Source organism: Heterodontus francisci, chromosome 5 (assembly GCF_036365525.1).
Source record: "Heterodontus francisci isolate sHetFra1 chromosome 5, sHetFra1.hap1, whole genome shotgun sequence".
Lineage (NCBI taxonomy): Eukaryota > Metazoa > Chordata > Chondrichthyes > Heterodontiformes > Heterodontidae > Heterodontus > Heterodontus francisci.
In genome coordinates this window covers 81,341,779-81,365,016 of record NC_090375.1, presented here as the reverse complement: position 1 = coordinate 81,365,016, position 23,238 = coordinate 81,341,779, and the positions used below count along the sequence as shown (strand labels likewise).

Genomic DNA, 23,238 nt, shown 5'->3' with positions numbered 1-23,238 from the left:
GTGAATGTTGCACTGAGAATTGACAAAATATTAAACCAGCAGTTCAATCTGCCAATACAGTAGCCCATTGTCTGCTTTAGCTTCACAAATTTCAGTTACTACATTGTCTCAAAGAAATGCAATTAACATAGGTGAGAGACATGAAGGTTGAGAAAGCCTGAAGCAGCAGGAAGATAAACAAAGGAGATTATCTCAGTTTCACAGGTTGTATCATTGGCCATGAGACAAGACAGCTCCTACTCAAAACAATGTAGCCTGTAATGACCATGACATCTGATTAGTAGTTGGTAGAGGCAAATATTAAAATTATTCTTGAAATTCTACCAGAACTAGACTCCCAAAGCAGCTGTTCTATTCAGAATTTGGTCGTGGCAGAAGACTCCCAGGACAGCGGAAATGCTTTAGAGATAACCTCAAAGCATCCCTGAAGAGATCAAACATCCTCGTCGATTCATGGGAGTCCCTGGCTCGTGACCATCCTCAATGGAGAAAGCTCATTCAGGAAGGCCTTGTACACCTTGAGGGACTTTGTCAGGAACATGTGGAGGTAATGTTGAAGCATCAGAGGGAGTGCATAAACCTCCAAATTACTCATCTACCTGGCCCTTCAAGCACCGCCTACCCCTCATGTGACAAAGTCTGCAAATCATGCATTGGACATTGGTGTGGAAGTAAGTCATCCTCAATCCTGAGGGAATGCCTAAAAAGATATTAAAACGAGTCTTTTTTATCCTTATGGGCTTAAGGGATGGTGGTGGGGTGGTGGGGGGGGGGGGGAAAGGGTGCCGGGTTAAACTGGTTTTGGGCAGCAGCACAAATCATTGACTTCAATGGAAAAGAAAACTGAGCAGGGTGTAAATCATGCTGCCGATTAAATGGCATCCACTTTGGGTAACTGCCTAAGGTCAATTTCACTCCCATAGTCTTTTAAAAGAGGTACAATTCTGAATAGATTACACAAATCATGCACCGCATTGCATTGGGTTATTTAGCCGTTCAGACTAGGTACGCTCCAGGTTTGATCTATAGACTGTGGCAGCAACCCCAATTTTAATCGCTTCACCATTGGTGGCCAAGCCTTCTGCTGCCTAGGTTATAAGCTCTGGAATTTCCACCCTACACCTCTCTGCCTCGCTTTCCTCCTTTAAAACACTCCTTAGAACCTCCCTCTTTGACCAAGCTTTTGGTCATCTGACCTAATATCTCCTTCTGTAGCTCGGTGTCATATTTTGTTTTACAATGCTCCCATGGAGCACCTTCAGACAATTTATTACTTAAAGACACTGTATAAATATAAGTTGGTCTTGTTATATGACTGGGAATATTGAAATAACATTCAAATAACGGCAATATGAAATTCAATGCATTTTCCATTATTTGACCTGAAACAAAACTGAATGCAAGGGGTGCCTGTTTGTTGCTGGCATCCAGCATTGCAGTGAAGTAAAATTTTATGCTGTAGAATTCCTGTGCAATTGATCGCACAGCACAGATCCAATTTATCAAAAAGATTTATGAAGTTTTACTGGTTGGCCTGCAATGTTGCAGAAGCAAATGTTCATTCTCACTACCGGCAGACATTTTGGTTAAGTCTCGGACCCCAAGAAAATGATCCCGAGGCTGGAAGATTGCTGGGGCCAGGGGTGCATCTTTGTGGAAGCAAAAACCCCTCTATTCATGGATATACCCCAGTTTTCCAAAAGTGGAAGTTCTGGCCTTACTGTTTAGGTTCACAAAAGAAAAATACCATGAGGTGTCCTTGGAACCATAACCCAGCAAACAGTCAGATTTGCAAGAGGAGAGAGGGAGAAAATTGGTGATAATAAAGACAAAACAAAGTGCAGCTAAAGTAACAAGTAGTAATAGAAGGTAGAGTTGATATTTTTTAAAATCATGAAATAAACAGAAAAAAAGTAAAAGCCAGCAAAATTCCTTGAAAAATAAATTGGAAATGTGGGAAAAGGAGGCATGCTTTCTAAATGAGCAACTTCTCAAGTTGAGTTGTTAACTTGTGAAATAAACTGCCACCTAGTGCAGTGAACGGAGAGTGTAGGCTATTTTTTGCCTCAGGATATGCTTCAGCAAGAGCTCTCCAATGGCAGAGTGATTAAAATTGGGGATGCTCAAGAGGCCAGAATTAGAGGAGTGCAGATATCCTGGAGGATTGTGGGGCTGGAGGAGAATATAGAGATATGGAGGGGTGAGGCCATGGAGGAATTTGAAAACAAGGAAAATTTTTAAATCGAGGCGCTGCTTAGCTGTGAGCTCGGGGTGATGGGTGAACAGGACTTGGTGTGAGCTAAGACACGGGCAGCAGAGTTTTGGATACATTTAAGTTTGTGGAGGATGGAAGATGGCAGGCCGGTCAGGAGGTCATTTTGGTAAGTTATGTTCAAAAATCAAAGAACGAAATATAGCACAGAAAGAAGCCATTTGGTCCATCATGCTTGTGATGCTCTTTGGCAGAGTTAGCCTACTCGTCCTACTCCCCAAGCTCTTTCCCCATAGCCCTGCAATTTTTTTCTCTTCAAGTATTTATCCAATTGCCTTTTGGATGTTACTATTGATATGGCTTCCACCAATCTTTCAGGAAGTGTATTCCTGATCACAGCAACCCACTGGATAAAGAATTGCTTCCTCATGATGTTTCTGGTTCTTTTGCTAATCACCTTAAACCTGTGTCCTCTGATTACTGACCCTGGAAACAGGTTCTCCTTAATTACTCTATCGAAAAGCCCACCTCTTTCCACTTCCGTAACATTGTCCAACTTCAGCTCCTCTAAGCTCATCTTCTGCTGAAATCCGCAGTCATACTCTTATTACTATTGTTGACTATTCCAACACATGCCTGTCTGGTCTGCCACATTATACCCTCCATGAACTTGAGATCATCCAAAGCTCTGTTGCCTGTGTCTTAACTCGCACCAAGTCGGTGGCGCAGTGGTTAGCATTGCAGCCTCACAGCTCAAGCGACCCGGGTTTGATTCAGGGTACTGCCTGTGCGGAGTTTGCAAGCTCTCCTTGTGTCTGTGTGGGTTTCCGCCGGGTGCTCCGGTTTCCTCCCACCTCCAAAGACTTGCAGGTTGATAGGTAAATTGGCCATTGTAAATTGTCCCTAGAATAGGTAGGTGGTAGGAGAATGGTGGGGATGTGGAATAGACTATGGGGTTAATGTAGGATTAGTATAAATGGGTGGTTGTTGGTCGGCACAGACTCGGTGGGCTGAAGAGCCTGTTTCAGTGCTGTATCTCTAAATAAAAAATAAAAGTCCACCTATCGCCACTGTGCTTGCTGACCTACATTGGTCAAGAAACATCTTGATTTTAAAATTCTCATCCTTGTTTTCAATTCCCTCCATGGCCTCACCTCTCCCTATCTCTGTAATCTCCTCCTGCCCCACAACCCTCAGAGATATCTGTGCTCATCTAACTCTGACCCCTTGAACAGCCCCAATTTTAATCGCTCCACCATTGATGGCCCCACTTTCAGTTGCCCGACACCTAAGCTCTGGAATTCCCTCCCTACACCTCTCCGCCTCACATTCTTCCTTTAAGACGCTCCTTAAAGCCTACCTCTTTGACCAAACCTTTGGCCATCGGACCTAATTTCTCCTGCTGTAGCTCGGTGTCATATTTTGTTTTATAATGCTCCTGTGAAGTGTCTTGGAATGTTTTATTACACTAAAAATGCTGTATAAATATAAGCAGTTGCTGTTATCGAGTTCAAAAACCTTGGGTGGGCGATGGGAAATTAGCCTGCGCTCTGGCTCCTGCTATCTGGAAGAAGAAATGGATGCAGTAATAAAGGGAAGCTCAGCCGGATGCAAATTTACAAAGCACAGTTATATAACCAAGAATTGCAGGAATGGATGTAAAACAGTAGTGGCAACAACAGTTCAGGGCTGGTAATACAGGCAAAAACAATCAGCATTTAAAGTAAGTTTCTCAGTTAATATGGCAGTTTTGTGGTGCTGCTGTTGCCTGAATTTCACAATTCTGCTCCCAAATTCAATATTCTGGAGAACAACTACATTCCATTATTCTGTGAAAACAGAAAACCAGTAACCTTGATTATGACAGGGAGCACTCCATGAGCATAATTAGTTGGACATGTAAATAAAACTTTCTCACTAAGCTCCTCCATAGCTCAACAAGCTTATCCAGGAAGTACTGGACCATAAAAAGTAGTTAGGCTCAGTCTTTGCTGGTGTTGCAATTGACCAGCTAGTACTCCAAAGTTGGAGAAAGGAAGGAAAACAGAAGAAAATAAGCCAGGGTTCTTGCTCCTGCTCAGTTGGTATTCAGTAATTGCTGCTTCGAAGTATGATTGTGTGTGAGAGTGCATGAGCACATACACACATGTGTATGCACATGTCTCACTTGGCTATGATGCACTCAACATACCTCAGTAAGGATCAGACACAGATACTCATAATCTGATAAAGTACTGGAGGCCAACTAGCACCATGGGTCATTACTTCCCGCAAATAATCAATGACTAAAACAACTTACATTTATGTAGTGTCTTTAACATAGTAAAATGTCCCAAGTTGCTTCACAGGAGCATTGTCAAACAAAATTTGACACCGAGCCACAAAAGGAGATATTAGGACAGATGACCAAGCTTGGTCAAAGAGGTAGGTTATAAAGGTGGAAAGAAAGATAAAGAGGGGAAGAGGTTTCAGGAGGAAATTCCTGAGCTCGCTGGCCAGTCAGCTGAAGGCACAGCTGCCAATGGTGCAGTGATTAAAATTGGGATGTGCAAGAGGCCAGAATTGGAGGAGTGCGCAATTATCTCAGAACGTTGTAAGGCTGGAGGAAGTTACACACAGGGAGCAGCAAAGCCATGGGAGGATTTGAAAGCAAGGATGGAAATTTTAAAATCGAGGTGTTAATCAACTGGGAGCCAATGTAGGTCACGTTCTATCACCAGCTCCGGTAAGTGCCTCCAATGTTCATGTACTTTTTGGACTTGAAAGGTGGTTTTGTTACAGTTATTTTAAGCTTGTGCAGATAAGCAACAAAGTGAAAAATGGAAGGTAGGTTAACTGATGGTCGGGTCGGGTCAGGTCGGGTCTGGCAAGGGAAAAAAATGGAAGGACTCGGGCCGGGCCGGGTTGGGCTCGGGGTCAGATATGGTTCTGTCAGGCTTGGTTCGGGTTTCATTTGCAGACTCGAGCTGGCCTGAACCAGGAGGCAGCTGCACCAGTCCCTGAAGCTCCACGATGACAGCAGCAGCAGCTGGCCATGCCAAGAAGGGCCCACCCCTGTGCCAGAGAGTGTACCGGACTCAATTCAGCTACCTCCAAATGTCCGAGCGGCATCGTCAGCAAAGATTACCTCTCTCCAGGAGGCTGTCACTGACTTATGCTTCTTGCTGCAGGATGAGTTGCAACCTATGGGATTCGGTGGCCACCCAATGCCTGTGGCTTTGAAGATCACTGTGACACTAAACTTTTACATATCTGGATGATTCCAAAGATCCACTGGCGACATGTGTGGCATCTCTCAGGCAGCAGCCCAACACTGCATAAAGAATGTGAACAATGCCCTATTCTAGAGGGTTGGTGACTATGTGCGCTACCAGACTGAACCTGACAATCAGGTCGAGAAGACAATCGGACTTGGGACCATCGCTGGATTCCCCCAGGTGCATGATGTGAGAGGCTGCATGCATGTGACCATCAAGGCTCCAATGGACCAGCCAGCCGCCTTCATCAACAGGAAGGGTTTCCATTCCATCAATGTTCAGTTGGTCTGCGACCATTGAAAGTGTTTCCTGCAGGTGTGTGCCCACTCCCCAGGAGGCAACGATGACGCCTACATATTTCAACAGTCCCAGGTGCCATAGCTTTTCCAGCCCCTCGTTCACCATCAGGGATGGATTCTCGGGGACAAGGGTTACCCACTGAAGACATGGTTCCTGATGCCTATGAGGAACCCTTGCAATGCAGCAGAGAAGCGGTGCAACTCTTCCCCCCGACTCCACCCGTGCAACCATCGATCAGGCCATTGGGCTGCTGAAGATGAGATTCCGATCGATTTGGTGGAGCACTGCATCATGCCCCATCAAGGGTCTTACGTATTGCGGTGGCTGCTGTGCACTGCATAATCTAGTTCTGCAGAGGGGGAGGCCTTGCATGATGAGGGCATGATTGACTGCCAGTCCTCAACCGATGAGGAGGATGTGGAGGAGGCTAATGAGCAGGGAGCACTGGATCTTGAACTCCTTGCACCGGAGGCCAGGCACATTCAAGGACATGCCAAGGAGGCAAGAGACAATCTTATGTTTACTCGCTTCCAGCCATCATGATAACCTTTCAGAGTGAAATTGATAAAGACTCACCTCAATGCATTCAGTCTATCTCCTCCTTCCTATTTATGTTCCATGCCTAGCGCCCAGCTTAACCATGTGCTATGGCCCATGTGAGACACTAATTAAATGAGGGCTGTGACTACACTGGCAGCCAATAAAGGGGAAGGGTGAAGTCAGCACCTCACAATTAAGGCATGGTAGAATAAGCATTTTCTGCAATTAAAGTTAACTTCAAAAATGAAACACCTTTATAAGACAAAACAAATGGCAAATTTCAAACACCCCTGAAACCTTAAGTGTCTCTAGTTGGTTTTATTTGTACATTTGAAAGTGCTTCTACGAGGTATAACCTCTGTTCTAGAAGCTGGGCTGGAGGCAGACTGCTGATCAAGCTGCCCCTTGGTCTGTGATGACTTCAGCAACCGTCCTCTGGCTGCCTTAGGCCTAGTGGGCCCAAGCTGCCTGAGGGTTTCCTGCAGAGGTGCAGGACTCTCCTCAGGAGTCGTGGCTACAGGAGCTGGGCTCACTGGCAGAGGGGCTGAGGAGCCACTGTCCAATTCAGAGCAATCTGAGGGGAGCCCCCAGCTGTAGACGTCACCCTCTCTCTCTTTCAAGGCTCACTTGAACCTAAAATTAATACAGAAAGTGCTGGAAATACTCAGCAGGTCTGGCAGCATCTGTGAAACATTAACTCTGTTTCTTTCTCCACAGATGCTGCCAGACCTGCTGAGTATTTCCAGCAGTTGCTGTTTTTATTTCAGATTTCCGGCATCCACAGTAGTTTGCTTTTATCTCACTTGAACCCCACTGCTGACCAGAGAAGGACTCCAGGCACCTCATCCTTTTCTCGCCTTGCCACTGCTGCGTTGAGCTCATGGCCAAGGTGATGGTGTACAGGTCTGTGTGCATTTGTGGGATCTGGCTCTCCATGAGGGTCACCAACCCCTCGATGGAGGATGCCATGCAATCACAAGCCTGAAACATAGCAGCACTCAAGGCATGGTTGGACTCCTCCATCATCCGCTCATGGCTGTGGCCTCATGGCCTCTGGCAGCTCCACCAGATGCTGCCTTACCCCTCTCTGCAACTCTAGCATGCCCCTGTGCTGTCAACACCACGACTCAGTATAGGCCTGGACACCCACAGTCCTCTGACTGTCAGAGGCCTTGGCTGTCTCAGCCTCAGCCAGCTGATCAGGCGCATGTGTGGTGCTCTCACCAGTTGGTGATCCTGAATCTAAAGCCGAGCAGAAACCCACCGAGGTGAAAGTATCTGCGCTGGTGGAAGGTGCAGGAGAGTCATGTGATGATGCATCCCCTGACTGCTCCTCCTCCTCAGAGGTTGAATGATATCACCCTTCTTCTGGAGTCTCCTGCCAATGCCGACCTGCACGAGAGAACACAAATGTGTGGGTCAGGCTGTGCAGATCTTGTCATGCTAACCATGCGTAATGTGGATTTCCAGAAGTGAACTGCATGTCGTTTGAAGACAATCCTCACTCTCTTGTGCAAAGACTCCAGTCTCATCATCAGGTATTGAATGGCCGCCCTGGGTCCCTACTAAGTCCAGTGCCCCCTCCTGAGCTGTTGAGAGAGGCCAGATGTCTGTGATGCCTCCGCCAGTCCAGGATGTCTCCCTGCTGTTATGGTCCCTCTTATCCTGCAAGTGAAGAGAGGGAGATAATCATACTTAGAGCGATCAACATGACTGTTCTGGTAGCGTCAGCCCCTCGTCCCCTACTGGGGTATCCTATATAGCTCATGCTCCTGTCAGCTCTCAGGGGTAATGGAGGTGAGCTGTGAAAGAAGGTGGCCTGAGGCCGTGATGCAGTCATACATCTGTCAGGATGAGGTGATGCTTAGCCCCTTGCCAGCACCTTTAAGGTGCCTCTCTCCCCAAGTCCTGCTTCCTCGTTTGTAGCCACATGCAATCCCTAAAAAGGAGAGAGGTATGGAGCAGTCACCTTGGCAGAACAAAGGAGATCATTAACCCTCTTGCAGCACAGTACCCATGTCCGGGGGGCTGACCCCGCGGCTGCTGACCTCCTCAGCGATCTCCATCCAGGTTTGCTTGGTCAAGCTGGAGGATCTCTTCTTGCCATCGCTGGGGAAGAGGACCTCCTGCCTTTCCTTTGTAGCCTGGAGGAGAATCTCAAGGGAGGCATCATTAAATTGTGGGACCACCCTGTGTCTTGCCTCATGCCATCCTGCGGCATTCTTCACCAAGGGTGGGTGGTCCAGGACTCACTACTGCAATGGCTTCAGCAGAGAGCACTGCAAATGAGTCTAAGTCAGGAATGCAAGCAGGGCTGGCAAGGCTTTAAACATGGCACCAGCATCTGCTCCAGGGTCATCTAACGCCATATTCGGCACCTCGAATCCTGGCCCATCACGCAATTGGCTGAGCCCCGCGCTTTCATTATGATACTTGGCCACCCACTGCGTGATTGCGGTGGGCCAGCCGCACACGTGACTTGTGGGGACAGCGCCCAATTCCGGATCTGCTGCTGGGAACCGCAACAGGCTCACTAAATTCAATCCAGGGAGGGTGGAAAATGGGAGGTCGGCCAGGAATATATTGGAATAGTCAAGTCTAGAGGTAACAAAAGCTGAGATGCGGCTGGAGTTGGATGATGTTTACCGAGATGGAAGTAAGCAGTATTATTGATGATGTGAATATGCGGTTGGAAGCTCAGCTACTTCAGAGTAGAGAAGGGGAGAAAACAGGCAAGACTGTTTAAAAAAAATCCAAGTCTGACTTCATGAGGATTGTGAATGGTTTGAGAATGTGACATATTAAATTCTTGTGCTGCTTCCCTCAACAATGTTAATCTAGCCCCAACAGTGCAATTACAATGCAATTCCTCATCTCCTGCTAAATTAGGATTCTTTCTCCTTCTTCTGCTATTCAGCATCTTCACACCTTCGACATAAAATCTGCTACAGCATTACATCCTTTCAATCCTTTTTCAATTTGGGTGGAGGAATGAGAATTACCAATTTATTGACAACACAAACTGTTTTCCATTTCAGCCTGCTCATTTCTAATAACTCACCACTTTAAAAGTTTCCCGTAAGTACAAGAAGGAAGAACTGGAGTTCTTTTAGAAACAAGTCACACAACTATGTGGACAATTAGACCATAATGTAACATGATCTGCTTCTTTGAATGATGTTAAGGATACAGCCTACTTCCTTGCATAAAGTCTTCTGAAGTGTCATTCACTGCCTTACTGGTTAGTTGCAGATCAGGAACGTCTGGTTTGTGCCAGGATTGTAGCAATCCAGGCAACCACTTCAGTAACTTTTCTCTGGTTTGATTTGTAAAGAGAAATAATTATGTTGATAAAGAATCCTGTATTAAGTGACAAAAGAGAGATCTCATCTCTCAAATGTGCAATTCTGTTTTTCTTGGGGGATGAAAATTTGACAGTGTACACTCTGTGTGAACAATACTTTGAATGAACATCCGAACAGAATGATGGAGGTGTAAACCCGAGATCCATTTAAAAAACAATTAGACAGTGTAAAGAGGGAACTGTAATGTGCTTTTGAATGATTCAACAAATTTGGGCGGAATACACTTGCTTTTGTGTGATTATCCTATGAAATAAAAGTTTTGTTTTCCAAAATTCATATTCAAAATTCTGAAGTTTGCCTGAGTTCTATCCAATAAGTACCTTACTGACACAGAGCAAGGAAAGTTCCAGGATTTGAAAACAAGGATTTAAAATTGATAGAAAAACAAGAAATGCTGGAACCACTCAGCAGGTCTGGCAGCATCTGTGGAAAGAGAAGCAGAGTTAACGTTTCGGGTCAGTGACCCTTCTTCGGAGCTGACAAATATTAAAAGTGTCACAGGTTATAAGCAAGTGAGGTGGGGGTGGGGCAAGAGATAACAAAGGAGAAGGAGCTCTCGTGCCCCACCCCCACCTCACTTGCTTATAACATGTGACATTTTAAATATTTGTCAGTTCCGAAGAAGGGTCACTGACCCGAAACGTTAACTCTGCTTCTCTTTCCACAGATGCTGCCAGACCTGCTGAGTGGTTCCAGCATTTCTTGTTTTTATTTCAGATTTCCAGCATCCGCAGTATTTTGCTTTTATTTAAAATTGATATGTTGTTTACCCATGAGCCAGTGTAGGTCAGCGAGCACAGGGGCGATGGGCGAACGGGATTTTGTGTGAGTTAGAACACTGGCAACTGAGTTTTGGAGCTCTTTTAAGTTTATAAAGGACAGGTTTATAGCTATTTTTGTATGACTTTATCAGCACAGCAGGACTGCTGGATCCTAACATGTGGTTCTTGCACAGCAAGTAGCAACACCAAGGTAAATTTGCCAGATTAGATAAGGCTGTCTGTTTTTTTTTTATTCATTCGTGGGATGTGGGCGTCGCTGGCCAGGCCAGCATTTATTGCCCATCCCTAATGGCCCTTGAGAAGGTGGTGGTGAGCTGCCTTCTTGAACCACTGCAGTCCATGTGGGGTAGGTACACCCACAGTGCTGTTAGGAAGGGAGTTCCAGGATTTTGACCCAGCGACAGTGAAGGAACGACGATATAGTTCCAAGTCAGGATGGTGTGTGACTTGGAGGGGAACTTGCAGGTGGTGGTGTTCCCATGCATTTGCTGCCCTTGTCCTTCTAGTTGGTAGAGGTCATGGGTTTGGAAGGTGCTGTCTAAGGAGCCTTGGTGCATTGCTGCAGTGCATCTTGTAGATGGTAGAGGGAGCGAATGTTTGTGGATGGGGTGCCAATTAAGCGGGCTGCTTTGTCCTGGATGGTGTCGAGCTTCTTGAGTCTTGTTGGAGCTGCACCCATCCAGGCAAGTGGAGAGTATTCCATCACACTCCTGACTTGTGCCTTGTAGATGGTGGACAGGCTTTGGGGAGTCAGGAGGTGAGTTACTCGCCTCAGGATTCCTAGCCTCTGACCTGCTCTTGTAGCCACGGTATTTATATGGCTACTCCAGTTCAGTTTCTGGTCAATGGTAGCCCCTAGGATGTTGATAGTGGGGGATTCAGTGATGGTAATGCCGTTGAATGTCAAGGGGAGATGGTTAGATTCTCTCTTGTTGGAGATGGTCATTGCCTGGCACTTGTGTGGCGCGAATGTTACTTGCCACTTATCAGTCCAAGCTTGGATATTGTCCAGGTCTTGTTGCATTTCTACACAGACTGCTTCAGTATCTGAGGAGTCACGAATGGTGCTGAACGTTGTGCAATCATCAGCGAACATCCCCACTTCTGACCTTATGATTGAAGGAAAGTCACTGATGAAGCAGCTGAAGATGGTTGGGCCTAGGACACTACACTGAGGAATTCCTGCAGTGATGTCCTGGAGCTCAGATGATTGACCTCCAACAACCACAACCATCTTCCTCTGTGCTAGGTTTGACACCAGCCAGCAGAGGGTTTCCCCCTGATTCCCATTGACCTCAGTTTTGCTAGGGCTCCTTGATGCCATACTCGGTCAAATGCTGCCTTGATGTCAAGGGCAGTCACTCTCACCTCACCTCTTGAGTTCAGCTCTTTTGTCCATGTTTGAACCAAGGCTGTAATGAGGTCAGGAGCTGAGTGGCCTTGGCGGAACCCAAACTGAGCGTCACTGACCAGGTTATTGCTAAGCAAGTGCCGCTTGATGGCACTGTTGATGACACCTTCCATCACTTTGCTAATGATTGAGAATAGTCTGATGGGGCGGTAGTTGGCCGGGTTGGACTGGTCCTGCTTTTTGTGTGCAGGACATACCCGGGCAATTTTCCACATTGCAGGGTAGATGCCAGTGTTGTAGCTGGACTGGAACAGCTTGGCATGGGGCGCGGCAAGTTCTGGAGCACAGGTCTTCAGTACTATTGCCGGAATATTGTCAGGGCCCATAGCTTTTGCAGTATCCAGTGCCTTCAGTCGTTTCTTGATATCACGCGGAGTGAATCGAATTGGCTGAAGTCTGGGGGCTTCAGGAGGAGGCCGAGATGGATCATCAACTCGACACTTCTGGCTGAAGATTGTTGCAAATGCTTCAGCCTTATCTTTCGCACTGATGTGCTGGGCTCCCCCATCATTGAGGATGGGGATATTTGTGGAGCCACCTCCTCCAGTTAGTTGTTTAATTGTCCACAACCATTCACGGCTGGATGTGGCAGGACTGCAAAGCTTAGATCTGATCCGGTGGTTATGGGATCGCTTAGCTCTGTCTATCGCATGCTGCTTACGCAGTTTGGCATGCAAGTAGTCCTGTGTTGTAGCTTCATCAGGTTGACACCTCATTTTGAGGTATGCCTGGTGCTGCTCCTGGCATGCCCTCCTGCACTCTTCATTGAACCAGAGTTGGTCTCCTGGCTTGATGGTAATGGTAGAGTGGGGGATATGCCGGGCCATGAGGTTACAGATTGTGGTTGAGTACAATTCTGCTGCTGCTGATGGCCCACAGCACCTCATGGATGCCCAGTTTTGCATTGCTAGATCTGTTGTAAATCTATCCCATTTAGCATGGTGATAGTGCCACACAACACGATGGACGGTATCCTCAATGTGAAGGCGGGACTTTGTCTCCACAAGGACTGTGCGGTGGTCACTCCTACCAATACTGTCATGGACAGAAGCATCTGCGGCAGGCAGATTGGTGAGGATGAGGTCAAGTATGTTCTTCCCTCGTGTTCGTTCCCCCATCACCTGCCGCAGACCCAGTCTAGCAGCTATATCCTTTAGGACTCGGCCAGCTCAGTCAGTAGTGGTGCTACCGATCCACTCTTGGTGATGGACATTGAAGTCCACCACCCAGAGTACATTTTGTGCCCTTGCCACCCTCAGTGCTTCCTCCAAGTGTTGTTAAACATGGAGGTGTACTGAGTCATCAGCTGAGGGAGGGCGGTAGGTGGTAATCAGTAGGAGGTTACCTTGCCCATGTTTGACCTGATGCCATGAGACTTCATGGGGTCCAGAGTCGATGTTGAGGACTCCCAGGGCAACTCCCTCCCTACTGTATACCACTGTGCCACCACCTCTGCTGGGTCTGTCCTGCCGATGGGACAGGACATACCCAGGGATGGTGATGGCAGTGTCTGGGACATTGTCTGTTAAGGTATGATTCCGTGAGTATAACTATGTCAGGCTGTTGCTTGACTAGTCTGTGGGACAGCTCTCCCAACTTTGGCACAAGCCAAAGTAAGTGAGTTAGTAAGGAGGACTTTGCAGAGTCGACAGGGCTGGGTTTGCCTTTGTCGTTTCCGGTGCCTAGATCGATGCCGGGTGGTCCGTCCTGTTTGATTCCTTTTTATTGACTTGGTAGCAGTTAGGTACAACTGAGTGGCTTGCTAGACCATTTCAGAGGGCATGTAAGAGTTAACCACATTGCTGTGGGTCTGGAGTCACATGAAGGCCAGACCAGGTAAGGACAGCAGATTTCCTTCCCTGAAGGTCATTCGTGAACCAGATGGGTTTTTACAACAATCGACAATGGTTTCATGGCCATCATTAGACTAGCTTTTAATTCCAGATTTAGTAATTAAACTCAAATGCCACCTTCTGCTGTGGTGGGATTCGAACCCATGTCCCCAGAGAAATACCCAGGGTCTCTGGGTTACTAGTCCAGTGATAATACCACTACGCCACCGCCTACCCCATGTCATGACGCCAAAACAGTAAAAGGCATCCATTTTTATAGTACTTTTCACAACAGCAGGATGTACCAAAGTGCTTTGCACCCAATTAAATACTTTAGAATGTAGGAAACTCAGCAGCCAATTTCCACACAGGAAGCTCCCAGAAACAGTAATGAGACAAATGCCCAGATAATCTATTTTTAGTGATGTTGGTTGAAGGATACATGTTGGCCAGGACTACTATGGTGCTAATCTAATATAAAAACAGCTGCGGTACATTTCACTTGTGGGAGAGTTTATTCCATTAACCACTGTATCTTACACTCCCATGGTTATATTATTCTTTATCTTTGCCCACCTATAGATTTGGAAAATAAAGATGCAGTCTTCGGCACATACAAAAAACTCAACTTTGTGAATTGGTCTCCAATGGGCATATGGAAGAGTGGAGGTGAAGGATAACAGAGATGATGATTCATCTTAAAAAATACAATGAATCAGCCGACTAAGTCAAATCTTCTTGCAACAACAGAATTTTTTTGTAACAATGCAAACATGCTGGTTCATTAACGTGCACAATGTGTTAAATGGGCCAACAAGAAAGGAAGGGGTTGTTGTTCTGAAGTCAGATTGTGAGACCTATGAAAAAACATGCCTCTGCTGCTTCCAATCTTGTGAAAAGCAATCAGCAAGTTTAAAATTGCTGGTAAAATAAAAAATTGGGCTGGATTTTCCTTCAATATTCTGCTGGGACTTTTGGCAGCCACCGCTTCCTGTCCACTGTTTGCAAATACTGGCAAGGGGAAGGGGAGGGGATGGTCTGGCTTCTTGGCTGATTGTGCTGATATCTGCTTCTCTCACTGTTGCTCCAGGCCCCTCTTACTGTTGCTCCCCACGGTTGCTGGGAAAATTTGGATAGTCAGTCTGGGGTAGTTAGGCTACAACATGCTACTAATGATGAGAAAGGACCCAGTGCAGAAATCCTCTGCTTCCACTCAGGTCCTAATACTGTACTTCTTTAGGCCATGGTCTCAGCTGATGGCTAAAAAAATTTATAGAATCCTCTCAGTGCTCTTTCCTTCCCCGACCCTCTTTAAATGTTGGACCAAATCTACTGGTGCTGCAGAAGTGACCTGAGCCACTGCAGCACCATCACATAGAAACATAGAAAATAGGAGCAGGAGTAGGCCATTCAGCCCTTAGAGCCTGCTCCGCCATTCATTATGATCATGGCTGATCATCCAACTCAGTAGTCTGTTCTTGCTTTCGCCCCATACCCTTTGATCCCTTTAGACCCAAGAGCTATATCTAACTCCTTCCTGAAAACATACAATGTTTTGGCCTCAACTGCTATCTGTGGTAACGAATTCCACAGGCTCACCACTGTCTGGGTGAAGAAATTTCTCCTCATCTCAGTCCTCAAAAGGTTTACCCCGTATCCTTAGACTATGACCCCTGGTTCTGGACTCCCCCACATCGAGAACATCCTTCCTGCATCTACCCTGTCAAGTCCTGTTAGAATTTTATAGGTTTCTATGAGATCCCCCCTCACTCTTCTGAACTCCAGTGAATATAATCCTATCCGACTCAATCTCTCCTCTTAAGTCAATCCCGCCATCCCAGGAATCAGTCTGGTAAACCTTCGCTGCATTCCCTCAATAGCAAGAACATCTTTCCTCAGATAAGGAGACCAAAATTGCACACAATATTCCAGGTGTGGCCTCACCAAGGCCCTGTATAATTGCAGCAAGACATCTCTGCTCCTGTATTCCAATCCTCTCGCTATGAAGGCCAACATACCATTTGCCTTTCTAACCGCCTGTTGCACCTGCATGCTTACCTTCAGCGACTGGCGTATGAGAACACCCAGGTCTCGCTGCATATTCCCCTCTCTCAGTTTATAGCCATTCAGATAATAATCTGCCTTTCTGTTTTTGCTACCAAAGTGGATAACCTCACATTTATCCACATTATACAGCATCTGCCATGCATTTGCCCACTCACTCAACTTGTCCAAATCAACCTCTCTGCATCCTCCTCACAACTCAACCTCCCACCCAGTTTTGTGTCATCTGCAAATTTGGAGATATTACATTTAGTTCCCTCATCTAAATCATTAATACATATTGTGAATAGCTGGGATCCTAGCACCTATCCCTGCAGTACCCCACTAGTCACTGCCTGCCATTCGAAAAAAGACCCATTTATCCCTACTCTTTGTTTCCTGTCGACCAACCAATTTTCTATCCATTTCAATACACTATCCCCAATCCCACGCACTTTAATTTTGCATGTTAATCTCTTATGTGGGACTTTGTCGAAAGCCTTCTGAAAGTCCAAATAAACCACATCCACTGGCTCCCCCTCATCAACTCTACTAGTTACATCCTCGAAGAATTTTAGTAGAATTGTCAAGCATGATTTCCCTTTTGAAAATACGTGCTGACTCTGCCCGATTCTACCACTGTTCTCTAAGTGCTCTGCTGTAAAATCTTTGATAATGGACTCTAGAATTTTCCCCACTACTGACGTCAGGCTGACTGGTCTATAATTCCCTGCTTTCTCTCGACCTCCCTTTTTAAATAGTGGGTTTACAATAGCCACCCTCCAATCTGTAGGGACTGTTACAGAGTCTATAGCATCTTGGAAGATGACCACCAATGCATCCACTATTTCTAGGGCCACTTCCTTAAGTACTCTGGGATGCATACCATCAGGCCCTGGTGATTTATCGGCCTTCAAACCCATCAATTTCCCCAACACCTTTTCTCTACTAATACTGATTTATTTTAGTTCCTCTCTCTCACTAAGCTCTGTGTTCCCCAACATTTCTGGTATGATATTTGTGTTCTCCTTTGTGGAGACAGAACCAAAGTATGCATTAAGTTGGTCAGACATTTCTTTCTTCTCCATAATAAATTCCCCTGTTTCTGACTGTAAGGGACCTACATTTGTCTTCACCAATCTTTTTCTCTTCACATACCTATAGAAACTTTTACAGTCAGTTTTTATGTTCCCTGCAAGCTTGCTCTCGTACTTTATTTTCCCCTTCTTAATCAATCCCTTGGTCCTCCTTTGCTGAATTCTAAACTGCTCCCAATCCTCAGGTCTGTTGTTTTTCCTGGCAAATATATATGTCTCTTCCTTGGATCGAATGCTATCTCTAATTTCCCTTGTAAGCCATGGTTTGGCTACTTTTCCCGTTTTACTTTTGTGCCAGACAGGGATAAACAACTGTTGCAGTTCATCCATGCGCTCTTTAAATGTTTGCCATTGCCTATCTACTGTCATCCTTTTAAGTAACATTTCCCAAACCGTCATAGCCAACTCGTGCCTCATACGTTCGTAGTTTCCTTTACTAAGATTTAGGACCCTTGTCTCAGAATCAACTACGTCACTGTCCAACTTGATGAAGAATTCTATCATATTATGGTCGCTGGTTCCCAAGGGGTCTCGCACCACTAGATTAATTATTCCTCTCTCATTACACAATACCCACTCTAGGATGGCCTGTTCTCTAGTTGGTTCCTCACAATTGTACAAGAGCCACAGTTCAGGAGTCAACATCATTCAAGTAAAGTAAAAGCACTATGGTAAATTCTTGACTCTGACCCAGAGGGTTCTGGATTCAAGTCCCACTCTAGGTCTGGAGTTTATAATCTGGGCTGACATACCATTGCATTACTTCAGAAATTCTGCATTGTCAGAGGGACATGAGATGTTAAACTGAGGCCATACTTGCTTGCTCCTGTAAGTTAGGATCCCATAGCACTATTTGAAGAAGATCGGAGCTTTTAAGCAAAACCAAGAATAAAAGCAGATTATCCAGTTATTCATCTTGCTGTGAGAAAATGAGCTGCCTGTTTGCTTACATAATAAGAGTGATAGATTCGATATGAAGTATTTTGGGACAATCTGAGGCTGTGACAAGGTGCTTTATAAATGAAATTATTTTTCTTTATTAAATAACCTAGTATCCTTAACATTGAATATACCTCAATTCTAAAAAGCAAAAGATAGCATGGTGGCTGTTGCTCCCATGACCAATTCATATACCCTCTCCCCCCAATTCTTTTGGTTTCTGCCCAGGAAACAACTGAATCAAAGTTCAAGAAAAAAATCAACAACGCATGCTACTTGTTTGCTGGCAGATGCACATAGCTCAAAGTTGTACAATGACTGATGTCTTTTATTTAAAACTTTGCTTTTTGAAAATGTAAGATCTTTTTTTCTGCCAGTCCCCCTTCACCAGTCCAGATGTCAGAAGATCCTGCTGCATCCTGTTACAGGAAGATATCGACGGGATGGTCAAATGGGCAGAAAAGTGGCAGATGGAATTTAACGCTGAAAAGTGTGTGGTGATACTCTTTGGAAGGAGTGATGTGACACGGAAGTATTCAATGAATGGCCTGACACTGGGAAGTTCTGAGGAACAAAGGGACCTTGGCATGTTTGTCCATAGATTTCTGAAGGCAGAAGGGAAGGTTAATAGGGTGGTGAAAAAGGCATATGGGACGCCTTTATCAATTGAGGCATAGATTACAAAAGCAGGGAGGTCATGTTGGAGTTGTACAGAACTTTGGTAAGGCCCACAGCTGGAGTACTGTGTGCAATTCTGGTCGCCACATTATAGGAAGGATGTGATTGCATTGGAGGGGGTGCAGAGGCGATTCACAGGATGGTGCCTGGGATGGAACATTTAAGCAATGAGGAGAGGTTGGATAGGCTTGGGTTGTTTTCGCTGGAGCAGAGAAGACTGGGGTGACTTGATCAAGGTGTACAAGATTATGAGGGGCATGGACAGGGTGGATAGGGAGAAGCTGTTCCCCTTAGTTGAAGGGTCAGTTACGAGGGGTCACAAGTTTAAGGTGAGGGGCGGGAGGTTTAAGGGGGATTTGAGGAAGAACTTTTTTACCCAGAGGGTGGTGATGGTCTGGAATGCCCTGCCTGGGAGGGTGGTAGAGGCAGGTTGCCTCACATCCTTTAAAAAGTACCTGGATGAGCACTTGGCACGTCATAACATTCAAGGCTATGGGCCAAGTGCTGGCAATTGGGATTTGGTAGACAGGTCAGGTGTTTTAATGCATTGGTGCAGACTCGATGGGCCGAAGGGCCTCTTCTGCACTGTATTATTCTGTGATAATGAGAGAAAGTGGCCACTAGAGAGAGAATGAACAGGTAAGATAACAGCCAGATTTCTATTCATGAGATGGCAGGTACAGTATTGTTGGACTTAACAGTGAATCTGACATATCAAGAATGTCAGTTTTAGATTTGTAAGTGCAGGAAAACTGATGAAATGTAAAATGTTAATACCTGTGTACAATAAAGATAATGATAAAAGCAGCTTGCTAAAATATGTATGCGATTTTTCAATGCAGTAGCAAATCACTAAAACTGTGGCTAGCCTTAGTAAAAATGTGATCCTAACTTAACCTCTAAGGACTGGCAAGAAAAATCATTGTCATACTATTTTGTGGTATCACATGTGGGAGTACTAAAGCATTGCACTTTTAGTTCAATTCACTCTTCAGTCAAGTATGTTTCAGGGTCTGGAGTACAGCAATTATACAAAAATCACAACAGACACGAAGTGCTTCACTCAGTAAAGCATCAGCACCTACGATGGAATGCACCAGTAAAACAATAACAGCCTGCCTATTTTACCATATTACCACTGGCAGCAGCCCTGCTATCAGTAACAATGCAGTAAACAAGTTAGGTTAATGGTTGATGTTTGCATACACCATCAAAAGTTTCTGTGGTTGCTTCTAATGGCACACAGAAATTTGAAGAGACATATGCACCTGAAATTTGGACTGTATGTTCTCTCCACAGATGCTGACTGACCTCCTGTGTGTTTCCAGATTTTTCTTTTTTTGTTTCACATTTTCAGCATCTGGAGAATCTTGCTTTTTGCTTGAAATGCCACCTTCTCTACTGTACCCAAAACGTCTATTTCAAGTGTTGATTATTCTTTGCATGAAGAATTTCTGCCTTTCATAAATTTGAATATGTGCTCCTGTTTATATTCTAGTAGTTAAATGTTCAACCCCCTCCACAAACTCAGTACTGTTGCTACTGATTTCATCCCCCTCCCCGGCCACAGGGCTGTGCAGCCCGTGCAAATGCATGGGTCCTGGAGCATTGGAATAGTTGAGTTTAGATATAACAAAAGCATACATGAGAGTTTCAGCAGCAGATAGGCTGGGGGAGGGATGGGGGCAGGTGATATTACAGAGGTAAAAATAGGTAGTCTTGGTGATGGAGAGGATGTGGGATCGAAATCTCAGCTCAGGATCAAATAGGATATCGTGGTTGTAAACAGTCTGGTTCAGCTTCAGACAGCGACCAGGGAGAGGAATGGAATCAGTGGCTACAGAACAGAGTTAGTGACGGTGGTCAAAGATAATGGCCGAAATTTTATTCTGGTGACGCAGATCCTGGCAGCAGGCCAGAAGGTGGTGGAGGGGGGTCAGGCGAGCCCCGCCTTGGCCCTCTGTCGGACCCCCGGTGGAATTCCATGGCGGGCAGCCAATTAAATGTCCCCTTAAGGGACAAGTGCCCGCCTCCAGAGCTGTCAGTCAATCAGAGGGCTGGAAGCTCAACAGTACCTGCAGCCCCACCAGGAGCAGTGGTCACTGCCGGTATTGTAGGAGGCCTGCAGTGGCAAAGATGGAGGAGACACTGGGATGCAGATAAGTGGGGTCGGGGTCGCCGGGGCCAGTCAGGCAGGTCCCAGTGATGGGGGTGGGGGGCTTGGTGAGGGCGGGGGCGTCTTGCCGCAGGGTCGGCCATTGCCACCAGCGGGTGGGGGGGGGGGGGGCGTCCTCCATGAGAAAAGAAAACCCCCGGAGCCTGCTCGGAGGCTGCCAGGTCTCATCTGGAGGTATCTCCATGCAGCGGCGGTTCCCTCCGATGTTAGGGAATTGCGAGTGGAGGTGGGAAACTGCCCTTAAATGGCCATTAATTGGCCACTTAAGGGCCTCAATTGGCCTCTGGGCGGGAAGGCTGTCCTTGGCCTTCCCCGCCCCGACTAAATTAAATGGTGTTACGAATCTGACAGGCACCTATGCCACCCCATGCCATTTTGCGTGCCTCCCCCAGCCTCATTTCCAAATCCAAGGGCAGGACAAAATCCAGCACAATGGCTCATTCAATGATTGGCAGCTGTGGCTTAGTTGGTAGCACTCCTACCTGTAAGTCAGAAGATTGTGGGTTTAAGTCCCACTCCAGAACCTGAGCACAAAAATCTAGGTGACACTCGTGTGCAGTAGTGAGGGTGTGTTACACTGTCAGATGTGTAGTGCTTTGGATAAGATGTTAAATCGAGACTCTGTCTTCCCTCTCAGGTGACTGTCAAAGCTCCCATGGTCTTATTTCAAAGAAGAGCAGGGGAGTTATCCCTAGTGTCCTGGCCAATATTTATCCCTCAATCAACATCATGAAAACAGATTATCTGGTCATTATCACATTGCTGTTTGTGGGTGCTTCTTGTGTGCAAATTGGCTGCTGCATTTCCTACATTACAACAGTGATTACACTTTAAAAGTGCTTCATTGGTTATAAAGGACTTTGGGAGATAATCCTGTGGTTGTGAAAGATGCTATATAAATTCAAGAGCTTCTTTTTAATACTGGATGTTGGACAAGCAGCGTGACAAACCTGATGCAGTAAAGTGTAAAAAAATACCAACATTGGAAATCTGAAACAAAAGTGCTGGTGACGTTCTGATAAAGTTATACTTGAAATTTTAACATCTGTTTGCTAATCAAAAGAGGATTGATCTGCAGAGTGTCTCCAGTGTTTTCTGTTTATGTCCTTGTTTCTCTAGTTTTTCCTTGCAGTCTTCAAACCCAAGATTATCCTTGTGGCTCTTCTTTGCATCATCACCAAAACTTGAATGTTTCACCCTACATCTTGGTGATGAAAACTGGACACAACACTCAAAGTGAAGTCTGATCAGAACTCTAAACAATTTGAGTAGAGCAATTTCTGACTTATACTCCAAAGATTTAACCAATTGTTCACTTTGTTGATTGCATTCACAGTACACATGGTGTGTTAAAGCATCAAGTGTACTAACACCCTCACATCACTTTCAACCTTACCTTAGTTTTTTTGCATAATTCATAAATTCAGCACAAGAGAAGGCTGGAATTTGCTGTGAGCCTCACTGTCATGCGGGTTTTCAACTTCAATTCTGTTGGCCGCGTTTCCCGAATGTCGGGTAACTTGGAAACTTTAATCGAGATGAGGGCTCGGTGGATTCAGGAGGTAAGTGCCTTTACACCTACCTCCAGGATCCAGGTGCATGTCTATGAAGCCTCCGCTAATGGGTACCGCCCACCAACAACGACTTTCCCAAAAACCTCCAACACCACCATAATGCCTCTAACCACGACTCCCTGTCACCCCAATTGGCCCCGATCGCCCCACCACTGCCAGGCCCCAATTTCCTCACTACCACTACCAGGACTCTGGTTTCCAACCCCCACCCACCACCACCCCCTCCCCCCACCCCCCCCCCCCCCCTCCGTGGCCTCCGTTTCCCATTATACCATGAGGCTTCCGAGCTCCCCCAGGGTTGACAGCCCACTTAATCAACCCCATCTGATCAACCACCCCAACCCTGCACCACCCGTGTCGGCTGACCCCTCCCCACCCACTGCCCAAAGCAGCACCCTGCCACCTTGACCCAGCACAGACTTACCTGCTGCAGCAGCCTTCACTGACCAGCTCCCTGACCTACTGGAGGCAGGGAACCAGTCAGTGACCCGCTGTGAATTAAAACTCTACAGCATGTGGGTGAATCCCCCATGACTTTCTGACCGACCTGCTCCCTGCAGGTCAGGTCAGTAAAAATACTGTCCAGAATCTTTGATTTTATTAACGACATTGACTAAATGTATTACATAATCTCTTATAAGGGAGCAACTAGAGTCACAAGTTGCTGGAAGGCATTATCTGGAAGCCTGTTTGAAAACTGTAACAATGATTTTAAATATTTATGGTGACTCATGTCACTCAAGAGCAGTTCCTGGTACCTGGAGATGTTGGCATGGGCTCAAACCAATCAAACTGCCACCAGTCAGGGGATAGCAGTGTGTCTTGGGCTCAATGTGACACCAAGGGACATGCCTAACGATGAAAATTTAGACCTATGTTAACCTTTTTAGTTAAGTCAGGAACCGATATGTGAGAAATCCAGGGCATTGTTGATGATTGGCCAGTCGAACTGGCTCAGTAATAGAAATGGAGAAGTAGATCTATCACTAGGAGCTGGCACTCTTTCCACTTGGCTCCAGAGAACCCTGCCGA

At 46.0% G+C, this 23,238-nt stretch overlaps 1 protein-coding gene across 2 annotated transcripts in view; it reads right to left on the bottom strand.

The window, feature by feature from the left end:
• dlgap1a (discs, large (Drosophila) homolog-associated protein 1a) overlaps positions 1-23,238 on the bottom strand; it is a 293,260-nt gene that overhangs the window by 126,214 nt on the left and 143,808 nt on the right. The gene's annotated exons all lie outside the window — the stretch shown is intronic.